At 42.0% G+C, this 15,999-nt stretch overlaps 1 protein-coding gene across 4 annotated transcripts in view; it reads left to right on the plus strand.

Annotated features, from left to right (window-relative positions):
* Nucleotides 1-15,999, plus strand: part of TAOK3 (TAO kinase 3) — a 162,955-nt gene that overhangs the window by 982 nt on the left and 145,974 nt on the right. The gene's annotated exons all lie outside the window — the stretch shown is intronic.

Here is a 15,999-nt window from a genome sequence, read left to right on the forward strand (position 1 = left end):
AGCATGTATTCTCTAGAATACTGTGGAGTTAAGTAATATAGAGTTGGGATTAAACGATAACCAAGAAGAAGAGAAATTAAATAGTAAAAACAAGAGATGTGAGGCAGAGATACAGAAAAGCTAAATAGTCTTGTACAACTCAGAATATTATTGTTGCATATCCTTCTCAGTTAGTTTCTTTTCCTCATATGTCTTGGTAATAGCAGCAACTGTAGCTTTTCAGACATCCCAGCTTTCTGGTGCTGACCAACACCTAAAATGACAAAATTTTGTTTGTATTTTTCTTAGCAAAGCAAAGCATCTTCTGGCATCCACAGATACTTAGGATTTGTTCCAAAATTTGATAAAAATCCATATTTCTAGACAACAACATTACTATAATACTAGTTTCAGTGGCAAAAAACATAACAGAAACTTAATTACAGTCTTCAGGGATACCTCAAAGTGCTGAGTAATTGGGGTGGTTGACATAACAGATTTTTAGTTGTGCTCCTGTGGCCTCTTAACCTGTGTAAAGCTATCCAAATGTCCTGGCCAGAAACCATGCTTGTACACCTACAGGCATGCAAACTTATATACCTATTTTCTTATTGAAAAAACTTGGTGCCCATAGATATTATCTAGCCTTGAGGAGCAGTGTAGCTTTTACAGAACTTCAGCATATAGTACATAGTGAACTGTCCTGAACTCTCCTAGGTCTTGTCAGGATATCTGCAGATGGGGTTATTTCAAGGGGAAGAAAAAGATACCTGAGGTGGAAAGTGTGAGTGAAGAGTTGAAGCAGCAGTGGTAAAACAATTAACTAAGTTCACACTTGCTTGAAATCTGAAGTCCTGACTAGATTTTGGATAAACATGAAGATCATTTTGTGATACTGAAATTTTTTATGTAAAGTAAAACCGTTGTTCTTAATGACACTTGAATAACTATATACTATAAATACTCACCTAATGAAGCTCCCTGCCTTCACCTGAATTTCATTGTCCTCCTAATTGTCTTTTAATTGAATAGAAATGAAGTGCATTTAACTAAATGAAATCTTCCCTGCATCAGAGAAGGAAGCATCTCTGCCTGTCCAGAAGCAAAGTCCAGAAGCCATTAAATGTAGTTTCTGTTGACTTGAAACTAGCAGGTTGAGGGGAAGGAATAGAGAGGAAGGAACAATATATTTTACAGGTTGGTTCTAGCTCTCTGGACTCGTTTTACATAGAATTGCCTTTGAAATCACTGGGAGTTTTTCATGTGGAATAGCTACAAGATCTGGTCCTATAATTTTGGGAAATTGTGACAAGGTTGCATATCTTTCAATGTATTAAAAGCACAATTAGGTGCAACTTCTCTGCATTAATGCAGTGGGCATCTCCATTTTGCTCATGGTCAGGCATTCCAGTTGCTTTTACCATTTTCTTTATATTATTCTCTTGTGTGTACATAGCAGCTTCCATCTGAGGCTTTATCTGTTGGCAATTAAACGTTTCAATAATCCCAATGGGTACAAAAGTCCGAGCCCAATTTTATAGATAAGGATTTAGGGATAGAGAGATTAAGTGACCAGCCCAAGAAGTCAGGGTAGAGTTGGAATAGAATCAAGTTTTACATTTGAACCACTAAACCATCCTCTTCCTCCCCTCATGTTTCTCCCTCAATTTTTGTATTATCTATTGTAGCCAATTGATACTCTTTTCGAAAACTCAGTAACTTAATACAAAAAGCATTTGAAATTGGAAGACAAGAACATTGGTTTACAATTTGTTCTTTTTAGTCTAAAATTAGTTATTCAGTTTAGGGTCTTTCATAGTGCTTGGGTATACCCATGGAACAATGCCAAGAGTTTCAATAAACTGTTCATATTTGCCTTACTTACTTCATATGTGTACCTTGCTTAACCAATCATCAATTGTTCTTCAAACTAAATGTGTAATGTCCTAAGAGAAACTCACTTCCTTCTGAGCAGTAGGACTTTAGTACACAAAGTAGCTATCTCCTAACTGTCCATGTAGGCAACCTGTGGAAAACTCGCAGCCTATGGCCCACATGTGGCTTGTCAGGGGTAAGCTGCTGGCAGGCTTCCAGACAGGTTGTTTACCTGGCTCCCAGGCAGATGGACTGGGGGAATGTGGGAGAACTGTGGGAAGTATAGAAGCAGTTGTCAAGCTGTTTTTTGTTGTTGTTGTTGTTGTTGTTGTTTTGCAAGGTAATACAGTGTATAATTTTATCTGGGGCAGGTGGAAGGTCATGTTTCATATGTGAAATTTATGATAAACTCTTTTATATGGAGAAGTAAAACTCAAAGCCTGAAGAGAGAGACCCAAATTTTTTGACTGTTCAGTACTCTTGGATGCATTAGCTAATGAGTTAGCACGCTAGCTGGCAGAAGACTGTTGCCTCACTTTTTTACATTTCTGGTAACTTTGGACTAGGTATGTAAATGGGTAACTGGTTACCCATTAACTATTGCCTGACTGGCATAATTATTGGGGTAACCAGTTAACCAGCATCCAGACCAACTGGAGCATCACCTCACCCATACCGTGTTTAAGTTTAACTGGTTAACATCCGTGCTTCGGACCATGAAAATAGACTAGTCAGTTTGTCAGTTTCTGATTTTTTTTTTTTTTTAATTTCTCTGTTTCCCTGCTTCCAAAACAAATACTATGTTAGTGTTTGGAACCTGGACACTGCAGAAGGATGATTATTTATTTATTTTTAAAAGTGTATTTCTATTTTATTTTAATTTGACTTTTTAATTTGATTTTAATTTAATAAATACAGTAATAGTTGTATATGTTTTGTAAGTTGCACATAAACTAAATTTGGGACAGATTTGATTTGGTGGTAGCCTTCTAAAGTTGAGCTACATTATCCATTATGAGCTCATAATTCAAAAGGTCCAACATTTGCCAGTAAGTATTTTAGTAGTTGAGTAAAAGTGAAAGTTGAATATATAAGGTACCTAGGAAGTAGGGGTTTTATGTAACCAAATGTCAGGGAATGGATGTATTGCTTTTCATTGTAATAATCTGCCAAAAGATGCATTTTGAGAGTAGCCTAAGCAGAACCCAGAAAGTTCTATAGCAGGGTGGGGAACCTAAGGCCTAGGAGCCGGATGCGGCCTCTAGCTTGCCTGGATCCCGTCTCCGAGGCTCAGGGCTCCCCCCCCCCAGCATTGGGGAGCCCACACTTGCACGCCAGCCCCTCTGCTGCCCCACCATGGGTTTTGAGCACACAAAATCTACTAGGCTGGCACTCTCTAAGCTCTGGTATGTGAGGGGAATGTGGGAGTATCTTTCTCCTTTCTCCAGGGGGTTAGCAGCCCCTGGCCCAAAAAAGGTTCTTCTCCCCTGGTCTACAGTGTAGTCCTCACCACTTACATCAGGATGAAGTATTGCATGTTGGGAGCTGTAGTCTCTGTGAGCCTTAGTTCCTTATTAAAAATGAGGACATATGCAGCTGGCTGTAATGCCTTCTAATTGGGTGTAGATCAGAGTTTGCCTCTGGGCTTATGTATAATTAAAATGCTTCTCCAGCACAGATGCCCCACCATAAGGATTCAGAGTAGACATTACCTTGCTGATGGTAAGTGGTAACTAGACTGACAGAAGAATTCTTCTGTTGAGCTAGTGCTGCCTACCAGCAGAGCTAGGTCAGAATACGCATTTCTCTCAGGGGTGTGGTTTTTCACACTCTTGAAAGACCTAGCAATGCTAATATAAAATCCTACACAGACCTGGTCTCTGCTGTTGTTAGTTAAGCTTCTGACACAGCTCTTCCTGGAAGCTAATAAAAGTTCTACAGTAATGCAGCTGTTCTCCCTAATGCATCTGGTGAAGCTGCTTTAAGGTGATGAGAGAGAGCACTTCCATTGACTTATTCTGCCCCCATGAGAGGTGGTACCTATGCTGGTGATAGAAGCTCTACACCAGTGGTCTCCAACCTTTTTACACCCAAGATCACTTTTTAAATGACAGACCAAGCCAAGATCTACCGTCCCGCCCCTTCCTTGAAGCCCCACCCTCTCTATTCTCCTCCTCTCCATCACTTGCTATCCCCAATCCTTACACTGCTACTTTAAAAAAAAAATCCCACCATTCCTTGCAGCTACTCACCTGTGCTCCTCAAATGAGGAAACCTAATGTAAATGTACTGCGCAGTTCAGAGAGGGCTCAAGAGCTACTCTTAGAGCCTCAGAGATCTACCGGTAGATCGCGATCTACTAGTTGGTGACCACGGCTCTACATAGTCTATACTGTGCTTAGGTTGGTGTAATTTGTTACTCAAGGGTGTGAATTTTTCACACTTCTGAGTGATGTAAATTGTACCAAAGTACGTGGTGGTGTGAAGAAGTACTAGGTCTTTTTCTAAACCTCTTTTTGCACTATTAATTTTAGGTTAAGCATGAACTATATTCATTTTCCTAATTAAATATCTTCAATGTGCTTCATTTTTACTTCCTCATGCTGCATATGTGTATGGCAGGAAGAGAACAGCTTTTGCTTTCAGGAGGATAATGCCAAGATTATTGCTTTGAACTTTGATCCTGTGTTGTGTGTAGGGTTTTTGAAAGTGAGATAGGGCACTACTGATTTCTGAATTTGAGAAGTTTTCCTGTGTTGCAAGAGACAGGTGCGTTAATGTTAATGTGCTTAGTACTGTGGTTGGTCTGTCCTTTTGGAGTCTCCCTCCCTGCTTTCAGGAAGTGGTTAGTTATTTGACTTTTCGATGAAGGAACATACCAGGTTTAATACAGCGCTTACAAAACATGTTTGCCTGACTTACTAATAACATAAGCATTTTATGCTGATGAACAGGTAATAGTTTGATGTTGATGGATAACTCTTCCCCCCATCCTTTCTGTTTGTTAGGTAAAATGGATCCTTGTTTTGTTAGTTATTGGTTTCACTAACATTTATGTGAGCACATGCAGTTGAATGCCTTTTTCCTTACCCAAAAATCCATTTGTAACCAAAGGAATTCTCTCATTTTGTTCCCTATATTGACTTCGGGTCTATCTACTATTGCTGTGCAGAAAAGAGTTGTCGACATATGGGTAATTCAGGCTTAATATGGTAAAGTTAAAGTGAATGTAGGTCATCAAGAAAAATGAACTTTGAAGACTGGATGGCTTTAGTACTTTGACGTGTGTTCCTTCCACCTTGTGCTATGGTTGCTTCTGGTGTGTCAGCTCCCAGTGGAGTTGGATTGGAGGACATTAAATGCTTATGGTCATTACAAATCTCATCATTCTTTTCATAAGAGCAGTGGTATTAACCCCAGAATCCTGGCCAAAATCTAGCCAAGGGAACTGCGTTGTACCTTCCTAAATTCCCCTATAGCTTCAGATGTATGTATTTTTCCCCACCAGTCTCCAAGTATTGTTTAGAGTTAGGGTGCTGGCATGTTCCCCCCCAGAGGACTGTTTTTCAGCTCGTTTGTTGGTTTGAGCCTCGTGTATAGTGTGTATATATTCAAGTATGTAAAATGGATGAAAACTTTTATGTAAGTGCCAAACATAATTTTGTTCATAGAATATCTTCTTACATAAAGGCTACTTGAAATGGAAGAACATACTACTGCTATTTTGCGTGTAGTGATTCTTATTCTAAGAGATGCAAATACTATGCTGACTTTTTAGATTAAATCATTTTCCTTTCTTCTAAATAAAAGTGAGCTGCAATCCTTTCACTAAGAATTTGACAAATAATATTCAGGGGCTGAATTTATTTAGGGGCTGCCTTGATTGTTTTTCGTGCTTTTTAAGCTAAATTTGTGAGAACATAGTTACTGACTCATGTTGAGTTGTTTTTCTTCCCTGTAATGGAATATATGCTAGTACATAACATCTAGTACTGCTGAACATTATAAAACACATAGAGCCCTGATTTGATGTAATACAGTGAAATGGGATTTGGGGTTTTAGCCTGAGTTAAGATGAAAGCTTTAGTAGATACAATACGTTCTGATAGCAAATTTGCATGTGGCTGTTTACATTTAAGGGAGCTTTTTCCCATTATTTACTGGCATGTGTGAAGATTTTTAAATATGCAGCTCCTAGCAAAATGGAGCCCTAGTCTCTGAGTACAACTCTTAGGTGCTACTGCCAGACAAAATTATTCACCATTGTGGCTTGATTTAAATTGTCAGTTACCTTATTCTGTATTTGTACTTTCATTTTCGTAAAGAGAGTTTGATCTTCATTGATTGGTAACCATTAAAACAACTTGATTTGCATCTCAATATAGCATTTACGCTAAATTTGATATGTCTTTTTGCTCATTGGTAGAATATATCATGTTGATTTATTTAAGCCATAACATAGCTTGATTTACAGTTAATCGGATTCTAAAAGTTTCTATTTTTTCACTATAGTAGAAAATAGTGAACAATATATTTTTCTAACTAGGACAGTTATTTCCAACCTGTGATCTGCAGACCCTTGGGGATCCTCATACTATGCCTAAGGTTTCCAAAGGGACTTGTGCCTACAATTCAAGACATTGTAGAGGTCTGCAAATAAAGAATGGAAAACCACTGAACTAGAAGTAGGGATGTAACAGTATAATGGTTAACCAGTAAGCTCATAATGGTTACATACAGGCTCCTGGTAGAGGAAGCCATCCTGCTCTGCTGGATCTGCAATATAAAGCTTACAATACAATGCGCACAGCCGGCTGGCCCTACTTTGGGGCGCCAGCTGTGCTATGGAATCTGTACTGCAGAGCCAGCAGTGGGTAACTGCTGAGATTTTCAGCAGTTACAAGATTTCCCAATTCACTGCTTTTGACTCTGCTGCTAATTTTGAGTTAAGAGATTTGGGTCTAGTGCTCAGGTGTTAGAGGCTCATGCTTTTACATCCAAAAGTCCTAGGTTAAGTCTCTGCAGACATCCCAAACAATTGTAGTGTTACATTTAGCTATGCTGATGCTGTTTGAAATCACTAGACTATACCCCCATGTCAGAGCTGGGACTAGAAATCAAGTCTTCATACCCAGTGGCCCACTGCTGTCTTGCAACTATTTGTGTAAACATCTTGCAGTGTATATCCTCTGTGTGGATTAGCCTCTATAATAGGGCCAGGCAAAATATGGCTTGTGGTCTGAATCCGGCGTGCCAAGTTGCTAGATCCAGCCCGTGATGGGGGGGGGGGAGGGCGACAGCAGGAGACTCGGGCATGCAGTTGCTTAGAAAAGCTGGCTGTAGGGTCCTGTTTGTGAATAGCTGCGAGCCCAAAGCGAGGGAGGCTTCTTTTATGTGTTGTCCCCAGCCCAATCTTGCAGCTCCCATTGCCCAGCTGCCTGTTTGAAGACCAAACAGTGCACAAAATACCCTCCTTCCTCTCGCTTTGGAATCACAGCTGTTCAGATGCCCATGACCGTGCAGCTAGTTGTGCCTGAGAAACCTACTGGGCTCCTGGCCAAGAGTTGGCCAGCTAAGCTTCTCCCAGCCAGAGCCTCACTCTGGCACCTCAGCCCTTTGCCCATCCCTCTGTTCCTCTGCCTCACATAACCCAAATCCCCTGCCCCACTCCTGCACCTTTGCCCCCTCTCAGACCCTGCACCCTAGTCCTCTGCCCCAGGTCACAACCCCCTCCTTTACCCAAACTCCCTCCCAGATACCCCAGTCCTTCCTGTACTCCAGTTCCTTACTTCAAGCTCCCTTCTGAACCCGACTTCACCCCAGTCTCCACACCTCCTCCATTAATATCATGGAAGAGTGTGGCCTTTGATCACTTACCAAATTTGTAGAGTGCCCAACAAAAAATTGCCTTCCCTTGTCTTATAGTGATGTCAGTATATTCTCACCTTACAACTGTGGATCTGAAAGCTGTGGCTTGAAACCCTGCTGATGACCCCGATGAAAATAACACATCTCACAGTTAGTGTAAGAACTGTGAACCAGTTGTTGACTTCAGTTGTAAAACATTGTATTTGGATGTTGTATTACAATTTTACTGTTTCATTTTCAGTGTTTATGTTTTGGTTAATGGAAACTGTTCCTTTAAAAACAGAGATTTAACTTTACTTTAGAATTTATCTGAGACAGAGAGCAATTGGGGCGGGGGTGGTGAAGGAATTTTGTCTGAGTCAAAAAGTTGAAGACCCTATGAATGCAAGTTCCAATTAGGTCAGAACTTAACTGAATTAACTTTCTTTCAAAACTCAAGCTTTATTCTCAGATATGTGACACCAATGCTCAATGAGGACTAGATGCTTTAAGGCCGGGGTAGAGAACCTCAGGCCTGTGGGCTGGATGCAGCTCCTGGCTTGCCTGGATCCAGCCCCTGAAGCTCAGGACCTCTTCCTCCCCTCCCCCCCAGGACTGGGGAGCCCTTGTCAGTTCTACAGTATCTCCTGCCCCCCACTGCCCCATCACGGGGCTGGAGTACACAAAATCTACTATGCTGTCCTCCCTACGCTCTGGTATTTGAGGCGAATGTGAGGAGTGTCTTTTTCCTTCTCTGTGTTCCCCAAATGAGGTTATTTTTTACTTCTCACTTGTGTGTGGCCCCCTATTGATTTTTCTGTGGGTCAGTGGCACAGACCCAGAAAAGGTTCTTCACCCCTGCTTTGTAGAATTGCTAGTGCATTATAGAACTTTCCTGTTGTGGGTGGCCAGCCTGAATTCAGCTCAATTCATCATGAGTTAACTTAACATCCAATGGATGTTTAGCCTCTGTATGAGATTGATTTGGTGGATTGTAGGACTGATCTACATTAATTGACGTAACTTATGTTGTTCAGGGCTGTGCAAGACGCATGCCTGTGTGTATACTTGCTCATAGTTTCACTTCTTATATCCAAATTCATCATATTTTCCCTTATGCTGTAAGAGAAGAGTCTGCAAACCTCATGCTGCACATCACGGTAATCCTCTGATGCTCAGCACATCCCTGAGGCCTATAGTTTCCATTGTCCGGGAACGGCAAACCATGGCCACTAGGAGCTGTGGGGGCGATGCCTGTGGACAGTCAACCTAAACAAAATGTCTTGTGGTCTGCCAGCAGATTACCCTGATGGGCCGTTTGCTGAAGGTTGCAGACGTCTGGTCTAGCACTAGGAGTCCCTGATCTTAGTTGGGTCTTCTGACAACAGCTCTAGCAGGAGAGGCTGATATTGCTTTACTCACTGTAACACTGGGAGTGTGGGAAACTGTGACTGTCCCATGCATACATTAAGTAGGAAAAATTCAGAAGGGAGACCAAAAACATGATTTGATTTGGCCCCTACATCACAAGTTGCAAAACAAAAACAAAAGTTCAGGTTTTTTGGAGGCACGTGCAAGGAAATATATGGAGCATGATTTCTAAATTCTTGGGCTTGGCAGCACTGAGATCATTTACTATGTAAAAAGGTGGGGGTGAGGCTTTTCTGTTGTGACTCCCAGTGCACCAGATTTCATAGGTACTATATGGCCCCCCAGTTTGAACTATTAAGGTGTGAATTGCAGATCCTATTGACACGCTGCGCTGTAACTCTCCTGTGTGGATTCCACAGGCACAAACTAAAACAGGTGGGCAAGATAAGGCCTGCAGGCTGATTCTGACCCATGGCTGCCCTGCTGCTTCCCTGCCCCCAAGCCAGTTGAGACTTGAGAACAGGGAGCATGCAGAGTGTCTTCCTCCTGCCTGGGGTGCGCAGCACGTAGAGGGAACTGCTAGCTGTTTTGAACAGCTGGTGGTTCCCTCTAGGCGCCATGTGTCTCTGGTGGGGTGCGGGTGCGGGGTGAGAGACTTTGTGTGCTCCTCTGTCTCCAGGCCCTGTTCACAATAGCCCATGAGTCTTTACCTGCCCCGTCCCCTGAATATTTTAAGGAAATTGATACTTTTATCGTGGGGCAGTGTTACTGTTTGTGTTTTGTTTTCCTGGACTCCTGGAAGCCAGGTCAGTTGGATCATAAATTGCCTCCTGCTTTCACTGCAGAGCTTATATCTGCCAGTAGGGCTGCAAGCTAACAATTGCTCTGTTTGTACTTAAGGCCAGCTCTGTTTGCTCACATCGTTTTCAGGAAGTAATGCATTCAGACCCTATTGATAAAGCCAGATCTTTGTAAACAGTTTTGTGACTATTGATAGGACTGGAATCCATGGGGGAGATGTAGATTCTTCAACTGCCTCTGCCATAGATCAGCTGCATGTCTGTGAGTAATTCACTTGCTGGCCTTGTCTCCTTTTTCCATCTGTGAAAGGGGATTCAAAATGCCTCTGGGCATGTGGAGACCTAATTAATATTGGTAAAATACCTTGACATCCTTGGATGGAGGGTTCATGGTGGTAAATGATGATGAAGGAAGCACAAATAGTGGCAAAACAGTGTAACCCTTGGTTATCCTTATTTTTTTAATGAATGGATTAATGAATGCTTGGGGGAAAAAAACCAACTTGTAGCGTCCCCTTTCTTAGTTACCGTGAGTAGATGCAGGCACAGTCATGTAGCACTGGAGTTTGCAGGAGTGTGGAGAACTAAAGCAAAGACATTAGATTGTGAATTGTTTCTCAACAAGCATTGAGTTCTTAATTTCTGTTGCGTGGTTGTCTTTTTGGCAATTTAGCATGGTGATGCTTGCTTACTCTGCCACTAGTGACCCTGTCAGGCCAACAATATTATGCACAAGCTCAGTTTGTCTTCTGGATCTATTTAAATGTTTTGACTATTGGTTTTATTTCCACATTGTCTGTGGTGCGCACACACACACAGCATTTAAAGCTTTACATGGTTCAGATCCCAATAGCCAAGCTCAATTATATAAATCAAATGAAGCAAGCTCTCCACTGTGTGACAGACTCAAAACTCAAGCTTCCTTTTTTCTTTGATGTACTTGTTTGAAAATGTTCCTGTCCCATTCTATATACAGGTATGTTTTGTTCAGGTGAGCACATTTTTAAAAAATAGTGCAAGCAACTTGGATCTTATGGGCAGGCCTATAATAACAATTCTTTGTGCACAGCAGGGATGTTAAATTGCAGGTAATCAGCTAATCGAGTAGTCAATGGAATTTCAACTACTGGATTAGTTGATAAGGGGGACAACTGCAGAACTGCAACGAAATTAGCTCCCAAGCCAGGAGCTAACCCCTCTATGGCTCTGACTTTTAAATGTATTAAGAGCCAGTAGGCTCTTAATACATTTAAAAAGCAGAGGTGCAATTGGAGGGACCAGGAGCGAGCTGGGAGTCAGTTGATTCCAGGCTCACTTTGGTCCTCCGCAACACCTTTGCCTCTTTTGCCCCTCTGAGACATTACTGGGGCAACCGGCTTTTAGGACTGTTGTCCCCAGCACCGGCTCCTGCTCCCTCCCTCCTTCCCTTGCTCTGTCTCTCTGAAAGAGGCAGCAAAGGGTTGGGAGTGACTACTCAAGTCACTGGTCAATCAGTCGCTTACATTGCTAGTGCACAGAATGGTGAAAACTCATTTTAGGAAACAGACACCATTAGGATGAGATTAAAAAAGAAATATAAAAGCAGTTTTACTTACCTATGTAACTTATAGCATAGTATTGAAAGTGAACACTTTCAGAAAGTTCAGAAGACTTTCAGTGTTGCCAGCCTCTAGCATTCAAAAATTGACATGGTGCCTCTCCCTGCCCCCAAATCATTCATTCTTTAAAATAATCTGTTTATCTCATTTTTATTTGTCTTTTCAGATTTTTTTGATGGGGATGTTCAAAATCAGGTAATAGGGTAACTGTATAACCACTGAAAATCTTATCGGTTACATGGTTACTGGCACAGTAGACTCTGCAGAATCTGCAGTGAAGGCTCCCCAGGAGCAGGGCCTGCCTGACTCAAAGCCACTTCCCCAGGAGGCTGAAGGTAACAGACGCCATAAATAAGCATCTATCAAGGCTGTTCCCCACTCTGGCACTCTGAGTGCAGGAGGTAGGGGCCCATAAGAGACCTTAAAAATACCTTGCCTCTATAGACTTCTGCTTACAAAAACTCTCCAAGGTCACAAATTCACTGGCCCTGGGAGACAGGCTACCACCACCAAGTGAATTCAAACTCTGAAAACCAGGAAGAAACACTTAAACTTCTTCCCAAGAGGTACCCCAAGCTCTTTTACCTCAAGAGGACTTGGGAAGAAAACCCACAGAAAACAAACTGCAGTCTCTGATAGCTGACCTCTCAGTCTAGGCAGGCACACACAGAGACCCTTAAAGCTGCAGATCCTGGAGGCATGTGATTAAGTGAGACACTCAGCCGTTATTATTAATTTCTCATCCTTACTGTTGTGGAACAACACTTACAAATATGACCAGAGCATAGCTAAGAGGTGCTGAGACAAGAAAGAGAGTCCCAAAAATGTTAATCTTTTTTTTAAATTTTTTTTTTTAACTAATTGCAGTTTTGGAGTGCCTGTTTCATGATGTTGAACACTTCAGATGGCAATACTTTAAAATATTTTCAGGCCTTCCTAAGCACACTTATATTTCAGAGCCACCGAGGGAATTTGTGCCGGATGTGTAAAGTATAAAACACCTTTAATTAAAGAACATTTGGCTTCCAGTGGCAGAGCCTTCTCATCCAAAGAACATTTGCAGCTGTCATCAGTGAACTTGTGGGTTAGAATCTCAAGGGTGTATACAGAGGAAGTTAGAATACTTTCATATTTATGATCTCTGAAATTTAACTTCCTGGTTGCTTTAATTTAAGCCTGCTGGCTTCTTTTTTTAAGCTTATGAATGCTACAGGCCATGTAATAAAGTTTAACCAAACCACTGAAATGTTTAGATGAACCATATCATTCTGTATCCTGCAATTTGTATTCCTGAAACACAAGGTATAGAAACTGGTCATTCACGTATGTGAAAAGTTGCTACTTATCTCTTTAGTGCCTGGCAGCAGGAACTTCCTGATGCTGACTGCTAATGTAGCGGAACCACCGCTGTGTGCTCACCATCTCAGTAGAAGGGGTTGTAAAGGCAGAATGTATCTCACACTGCCAAAGGATTAAATGAAATAATTAAACTGTTGGACAGTTTGGATTTAGTGCAACTTATGTCTTTCCTTTTCTTTGATACCATTGGTTCTGTTCAGATTGGGTAGAGAGGCTTTCATTAAGCCAGGAATTCAAAACCTGGTGTTCACACTTTGCCCAATTAAAAGCCAGACTGGAAACTTGCCAGGAGGTGAAAGGCTGTTTTCCGCTACATGGGGCAGATTTCAGTTACCTCTTTCTTGAATAGTGAGGTGTGTCCTTTCTAGATTTCAGGGCTCAGTGTGAGATGCTACGTTTTCTCTGGATTCCTGATATATCACTTAGTAGGACCTTTATTGTTCTTCTGTTCTACATAGGTACTTATACTGTCCTTGTCATCGTATTATCTGAGCACCTTACAATACTACATAGTGTGTAACTGTATGTCTTGAGTCATTCTATCTCATGCTGACCCTAGTAGAATTGTGTGTATAGCTGTGGCCTAGTAGAGCACTGCTCACCAGAGCTTTGCTAGGGGCTCCTCCCCCTCTGAGTAAGTGAGCGGCCATCCTGCCCCACTTCCCACTCTCAGTTCTTTGGAGAATTAATTGTGCTTGGCTTTAGCCTTATGTTAGTTCACAGTCACAGATAGCAGTCAGTAACCAACAGTTCAGGGTGGGGCAGCAAATAAACAAACTGTTCTCAGTAGCAGTCACTAAACCCAGGCCCTGCTTCAGGAGTGGGCAACGAACACCCAAACAGTTCACTATAGCCATCCCAATTGGAGCATCCACAGTCGGGTCTCTTTGCTCAGGCAGGGGTCCAGCAGATGCTGGCTGTTATCTGGGAGTAGCTGCAGGGAAAGACTTCCACCCAGGAATGAGGTGGTGGTAGGGTTACCAGATGGTTTCAACAAAAATGCGGGACACACTTGACATTACATCACCATCTATATTCTATCTTATTTAGAAAATACGGGACATTCATATTTTCTCATTTATATTTTTTCAGTTTGTTTCCTAAACAAAAAGCTCAAATACTGGACTGTCCAGTTCAAAACCGGACACCTGGCAATTCTACTTGGCAAGTAGGATGCAGGCCTGCCCACTCCACTGCATCCCGGCCAAGGGCCCTAACAACAATATCCCTGTTTTGCATTCCAGATCAGGTTTGGCCCCCTGTTGCAATGTCTTCCTTTGTAAGTACATGTAGGTGCAGTTTGGCTTCAGAGTTTTTGGTTCCTGCCTCAGAGACATGAAATCTCTGTGCACATGGCTTGTTAATCAAATATAGTCAGTGGAAGCAGCATTGTCTGTATTAGCAGAGCAGCTGAGTGAGGCTTAAGCAGTAATCACTTGTATTAGGAAGAGTTTCAATACAACATTTGGGTGGTGTAAAATAAACCCCACATTTTGCCCTTCCTTTTTTGTTTGATCAATTAAAATGGCTTGAAATTAAAAGTAAAAATAGAGATGAGTGAGTCAGAGTTCTATCATCCTAGATACCAAAGGTTGATTTTTGTCGTGTCTGGGGAGTGACTTTAAATTCTAGGCAGGACTTTGTGGTATGTTAGTACCAAGTTGAGTTTTTTGATGTTGCAATGAAGAAGGAAGTGGGGGGGGGGGGGGGGAGGGGGAGGCGTGGAACGAAGCATTTCTACCCAGCTTCATAAGGTGGGAATTGCAGCTGGCTGGTTATTTTTAGTTCCTACAGTTTTCTCACTGTGAGCATGAATCTTTCTTTGTGGTTGAAGAAGCTTTGCGTGGATGGCATGACGGTTGATATTACGGGTTCTTTTCATGCTACCTATAATTTGTTCACATAGCAGTTTTGATCATATGATCTACCGAGTGCTTTCTGTGAGAGAGTGTTGTTCCATGAAACTTCACAGGAATATTCACCAAGGAAAAATTAACATTTTACACTGTCAGAGAATTGGATGTGATTTGTCTCCTCACTCTGTGCAAGGGCATATACCATAATGTGGTTTTGAAATCCATCCGGGAGTGAGTAGAGGAGGTGAAAGGCAAAGGCATTGGTCTCCATCAGTTCCTGTTTGTTTCTCTGTTTGGCAGAGTGGCTTAAGGCTTTTTGTTCATTTGAGCGGATTGGCATGAGGACAGACACAGACTGTTTCCATTTTAAGTTCCACAACATCAGAAGTGCCCCCTTCTGATATTGCTTTCACCACAGTTGCTGAGTTTTCTGGAATCAGTTTGTAGCAATGTACTGGCCTTAAAAAACTCCATAGTCTGATAACTTTTCCTCCGCTATCAAAAACCCTGACTGGATAAAATGTTCAAACTATTTTCTTTCAGGGTCATTTGCAATTTTGAATCATGCCCCTACAAGGTTATTTTTTCTAAACACAGTGTAGTTTATCTTTATCACTGTCCTCCAAAACTTGGAGGTGGGGTAAGAGGAAGGAGGCGTGTGATGGCTACATTTTAGTAGCCATAAGCACTGTGGCACCATTCATAATCTCTTCTCGGGCTTTTTAAACAAAACAAAACACCATCTTTATGGAAAGATGTTCTCGAGATGGATTCCCTCTGTCCTTGGAATGGGTTTAGCATAGGCAGCACATTGCAGTAGTGCTGGAACGCTGCCAGCATGAGGGTGAATGTGTAGTTGTCTTTTTGGCCTCCCTTGAGCCTGCCAACAGTGCCAATTGTGGGGTTGGTTGGGGGAGGGAGAGGGGAATATCTACCCTTGGGAAGAGGACTGAAACTACCCAACTTGCTTCCCGAAGGCTGAAAAGCTGCCACACTAAAGACTCTCAATCTTGATGACCTGTCACAATAGCTTTATAAACAGTGATGATCTGAATAGATAGGAAGCAGGGGGTGGCGAGGGACAGGTTCACATTGGTGTCATTTCAAAAGTGAAAGAGTTAGAGGTGGCTTAAGAGACGCTTTTCCTAAGTGATGAGAGGCACTGACTTAGCAAGAAAGCATTGCCTGTTTGATTGGGGCAATGGGCATGTGGTTTCTATCCACATTTGGGTTCAAACTATGCTTTCTGAGTCAGTTTTTGTACTGTTTTAAACTCAGGCTAACTCCATTTGGCTGGCTATGGAGAAGGCAAAG

Source organism: Pelodiscus sinensis, chromosome 15, assembly GCF_049634645.1.
Source record: "Pelodiscus sinensis isolate JC-2024 chromosome 15, ASM4963464v1, whole genome shotgun sequence".
NCBI classification, from domain to species: Eukaryota; Metazoa; Chordata; order Testudines; family Trionychidae; genus Pelodiscus; species Pelodiscus sinensis.